Raw genomic sequence first — 5568 nt, 5'->3', positions numbered from 1 at the left:
CAGCACAGAAAGGAACTTGGCAAGCAAGCTGATGAGAAAGGACAGATTCCCCATAGTGTAAGGGGATTGCTGCCCTGCGAGTGGGGCTACAGGTACCCTATGAAGCATCCCTTCAGTGCAAGGACTCTCCCATATCTCCTTGGATACAGGGGATTTCTGGCTGGACACAGACATCTCTGCATCTCTGTGCTGCCTTATGGCAGTCTGCAAAAAGGGAAGGATTGAGGCAAACCTCTGGTCCCTTGTAACAGGTGCAGTGTCCCTGGTGGGAGCTCGCAGCAGCAGCACAGTGAAGAGGCTGTCAGGCAGTGTTTTGGAGAGAGTATTTGCATAGCGAACTGAGAAGGTGATTGAGGCACTGATAAGCTCTTTGTCTTCCTGGGGGGCTTGGGGTTTACTGCCAGATTGGACTGCCTGGGGTGCGTGTATCTGTCTTTCCCAAAACAAGTAATAGGATATCACACTGGCATTGTTGCTTAGCTCCTGTCAGTATAGGATTTCATCCTGTATATCCTGATCCTGAAGGCAGTATTGCAGGTGGGTGAGGTCATTCAGGCACGGATAGCAAGTCAAAATCCTGAAACCAAGCCTTTTCCTCTTCTTCCTCAGAGACTCGGGGAAAAGATGGGTTGTGTGCATCTAGAGTGCAGCTGCAGGCACTATCCCAGCACCCTCACAGCTGTCATATGTTGGGGTGACCGGAGCATGAGAACTGAGCCTGGTGCATGTGCACCCACACACTGCACAACCTGCCCATTTCCAGGGCATAAGGCAGTATGATGTGAGTTCAGTCGTCACTCTTGAAGCTGTGCTACTGAGCAGCTGAAGATGAAAAGATCCCATGGGCCAGCAAACACAAAAAAGGACCATTGTTTTATGGCTCAGGGGTTAGTGTACACAACTGTGAGATGTTGTTTCTGGATTTCCTGCATTCTTCAGGTTTTAGCTGTATGTTGTTTTGCTTTGTTTTGTTTTAGTGGCTGCTTCAGGTATACTAAATCTTAAGTATTTCGTGCTGTATAATGGATGCTTATGGCTTTGTGCCAGGAGCATGTCAGGCTGTCCCTGGCCAGAGCAGCGCAGCAATGTTCAGGAGGGGAGTGAATATCATCAGCCGCTGGAAAACACCCCAGACATTCACAGAATTACAGAATGGTTGAAGTTGCAAGAGACCTCTGGAGGTCATCTGGCCCAAACCCCCTGCTCAAGCAGAGACACCAAGACTAGGATGCCCAGGAGCAGCTTCCATTACTGCAGAAGCAGCAGAAGACTATAGCCCAGAGCTGCTGGCAGAATGAATATCCCTATCGTACAATGCTGTTTCAGCATATTGCATTTAGTTTGTGCTCTCTCCTGAATTTGAAACTTTAAACAGTAAGACCTACTTAATGAAATTGTATGTGATAGTAACCTGGGGTTTGAACAACTTTTGGGATTTGCACAGTAAAATCAAAATCACATACAGATTGAATAAAATAATTAAGGGTTAAAAATGACAAGACAGAAAGCAAAATCGGAGATCACAATCAATAACTTCAGGATAACTGGACTTTTTATTATTATTGTTATTATTATTATTAATTTGTATTTACTGACTTCAGACAGGTTCATTAGCTGTTCCTCTTTATTATTTCAGAAAATATATGTTCTTTCACTTCTTCAATGGATTTTTAGTTTTTTCATAAGGTTATCACATTCACTTAAAAGTTGTTTCATTTTAATATGTATAGCTCCTTGTTTTCACCTCACAATTTACTGCATTGCAATTAAGGCACTTTTTTTTTTTCCCCTCTTTTGAACAGCCGCACTAGCATTTTATTCCTGTGAGTACAGGATTTCTTGATCATGAAGACAAACTGTCCTGGGCCTTGCAAAGGAGTTAGACATAGATCAGTCAGGAATTAACAGGTTAGTTAATTTCAAGTGATTGAGCTTTAAACAGCATTTGGATTATCCCATGCAAATGCACCTCATGCTGTAAATCACAGTGGTAAAACACAGTGATTCCTGAGGGTATATCAATTGCAAACCTTCCCTAATGATTTTAAAATCTCCCAAATGAATTGGTATATTGACACAACTCTGTCCACAGTGGGGAATATTTGTAGTTCAACAGCTATAAATCCTAGAACAGTTGAATAATCTTACACTAAAACCAACTCTGTAAATGTTATACACATTCACTCTGCCTTCTTCAACCATATTAGCTTATTTAATAGCTCTAACAGAGAAATACTATCTATTACTGCTGTCTCCACCGGCAGGCTCACAACAAGGATGTGCATCTTGAGAGGCACTGAGGATGTGCATCCCACCCCATTCACAGACAACCTATCAATCAATTGTGTAAGTACCTGACTACACACTCAGGGTGAAGGTGCTGAAGATTCCACCTCTGATGGGGACAGCAGCCATCAGTTTTTTATAAACATATGGTTGATCCCCTGCTTCTTGATGTTTCACCTTTTCTGACTGAGCTGTTTCCCTTTTAACCTAGAGTCCTTGCTCTAAACATAATTTTGGAGAAGAATGATAGAAAATCACCATATATTGACAGCTCTTAGTTTATCCCATCTACAAAAACTTGAGTGCAAACAAGTGCATCAGAAGTACTGCTGGAATGAAAGAGTCCTGGCTTTGATGGGAAGACAGCAGATTTGTGCTGGAGGTTGATGTTCTCAAGGTACAGTGTTCAGCTATAGTGACAAGTGTTGATAGATTTAAAAGTGGCGTCTTTCATAGTGCGAGTAAATGCAACATGCTGCATATGGCTGTAAGAGAACATTTCTTCTAATGAAATTACATACATAATTAATGCTATGGACCTCATTATGCATGAACAGTGGAACAGTTCTGAACTATTCCAGACATCTGTCTAAACAAATCAACGTAAAGTCTGGTGATCTACACTAAAGAAACATCTTAAAGTCTGAATATAAGTTTTTTTTTTTTTTTTTCTGTTATAAATAATGATCCTGTTGTTGCTTTTAACTTGAACTTTTATAGAGAGTGAATTAATGCAGTAATGGCATCATCAAACTTCCCTGCATTGTAATTACAAAGATTTTGTATGTGTATATCCTTTTTCTAAACAATGTCACATCATTTTATTCTGATCCCTGATCCCACTTTCAATATATCTAGGATTACAGTAGTGAACAGTACATAAAGCAAACATTGCCTGCAATCAATACGATAAAGGCCTGTCTGAGTCAGCTGCAAGTGCACTTTAGAAACTGCCTCTTTTTAAATCATGGCATGGCATTGGGGATCAGAAAGGCCCTGAAGATACTAGACCCTGAATTTACATCTCAGGGTTTCACAAAAGGGCATTCACAGTGGAAGACCCAGCAGAACCTTACATACTGTGCACTAGAAGAGAAATGGCAAGGTCTACTTATTCGTCCTTGGACTTAAATGACCTGATTCAAATCTCAACTAAGTTAATGAAGAGACCTTGACCAATTGCAATGGACTTTGGATTAGAGATATATTAAAATAAAGAGAAATGTTCCTGTTTTACTGATGTAAAATGTCTCTCCTCAACTACACCTACCAAGTCCTCAAGGTGTTGAAATTTAAGAGTGTGATCGAATTGCTCAGTGTTCTGGGAATGTACTGGCACAGACACTTAGGCTTTCTCTACCACTTGCACATGTTACCACTAAAAAACACAGTAGATATCTTGCTCTTTTCCTATCCTTCTCCAGATTTATTCTTCATCTTCTTTCTCTACTATATAGATAATGGCAATTGATAAAATACAATCTAATAATTGTCTTCTGGAATTAAAAGACACACATCTCAAACATATTGTTAAATAGAAAATAGAAACTGTGAATACTTATATTAAAAAAAAAAAAAAGTGAACAATCTCTAATGAAAAGGATACACAAATTCACAGAGGATATTTGTCCCAATACAGGACATTGCTGCTTACAATAAAACATTGAGGTGTGCATAAATTTCTCAAATTATCCATCCCTGCTCAGAAATATGGAACTTCCATCTGTTGGGAAATGTTTTCATTTCAAGATCTGCATTGCAAAGTTGAAATCTCAACATTATTTTTGGCAATGGGAATATCAGAAAACATTTGGTAAAGTAATACAATCTAGTCTCCCTGGACTTCCCCTTGAGAAGGGTTAATTTGCATGCTTAATACTCATAGTGTAATTCCCTCCTCTGGGCTAGGCTTCCACAGTCTATGCACAGACAGTCCTGCAGCACATTGGAATGGTCTTCTCCACTTCTGCTGCAACCCAGAGGATATAGCTTAGTGGAGAATCCCAGATGATAAAAGAAACAGGACTGACACTAAAACGCTAATAAGAGACAGCAGGAGCTCAGACAAATGTAGATTTATATCTCTGTCACTCAGAGAGAAATACTTCAGTTTGGGGTGATGTACTGAAATATTTTTAGCTTTCCTTCTCAAGGAAACAGAGCTTTTGTTATTGTCCTTGTTGTCTGTCTACCACATTCGTCTTTCAGCCATTTCCCCCAAAGCAATAACTTTTGAACTTTTTTTTTTTTGGCAATATTGATCTTAGCACTTAAATAAATAAATAAAGTCCCTAAATATTTCTTGAACATAGCCAACTAAGCAGAGAGAGGGGGCTTATGTTAGCACTCCACAGGCGGAATACATTGCTGTAAGTGGAATAGTTACCTATTCTGTTTCACCATGAGGATGCCCAACAACAAATGTAGGGCTCAGCAACAGCCAGAGCATAACCTGCACTCTACCCAGACAAACAGCAACACAAATCTGTAGACGGTTAAACATACTGTAAGAAGAAAGTAGGTAATACTACAGGAGAAAGGTAGGACTGTTATGGGAATACATTGGTAGTATGTGATGCAGTTAAAAATCTTAAAAGAACATGAAGATATGTGTGATATGAAGATGACTAGGGATGTAACAAATGTATGGAAATATATTTCATTAGTCTGTTCACTCACCTCTATTTGAATACTGTGTTTGTTTTTCTTATCCAAAGCAGCATATTTAAATCAGAATCTGGGCATATTTGCTGTTTTGGAACAGACTACATCCAAGCATATTTTTCTTGAACCAAAGTGAAATATAGGTGTATTATACAAATACAAATACCCACCATGCAGAATTCTCTGTCAGCCTCAGCCCTCTGCACTCCCTTTTTAATCAGTGGAAGCTGTAGATCCTTCTAAGGGGTGATTCATGTCTTAGACATTCATTTTCTTAATGGAAAATTGGAGAGCCTCAGCACTCTTGAAACTCTCTCTCAGGCATTTAGAAAACTCTCCATAAAGTTTAGTTATTTCTGTGTCCAAGGTAATGGTTCTCTGTATACTTCAGAACATGATGATTATTACAAAATGCTGAATTTCTAATGGGAACCATTTTAGGTTCTGAGTGTCAGCTTTTAAGGTTCACAGGAGGATCTTCATTTTGCATAGCAACAAACTAGTCGTAATTGATTGGTATCAGCAGAAATAGGTAGACAGGCAGCACAAATGTGGAAAATAACTGAATAATAGGAACAATGTCTACAATTCCAAGAGAGACAATATCTCATAAAAATT

At 39.3% G+C, this 5568-nt stretch overlaps 1 long non-coding RNA gene across 1 annotated transcript; it reads left to right on the top strand.

The window, feature by feature from the left end:
- Positions 1–1683: 1683 nt before the first annotated feature.
- LOC125179985 (uncharacterized) lies at positions 1684–2951 on the top strand. The gene is made up of 3 exons (XR_007158166.2): positions 1684–1908; positions 2265–2346; positions 2498–2951. It is a non-coding gene; the product is annotated as an uncharacterized lncRNA (long non-coding RNA).
- The last annotated feature ends 2617 nt before the right edge of the window (positions 2952–5568 follow it).

Source organism: Anser cygnoides, chromosome 1 (assembly GCF_040182565.1).
Source record: "Anser cygnoides isolate HZ-2024a breed goose chromosome 1, Taihu_goose_T2T_genome, whole genome shotgun sequence".
NCBI classification, from domain to species: domain Eukaryota; kingdom Metazoa; phylum Chordata; class Aves; order Anseriformes; family Anatidae; genus Anser; species Anser cygnoides.
This window is presented reverse-complemented; position numbering and strand designations above follow the sequence as displayed.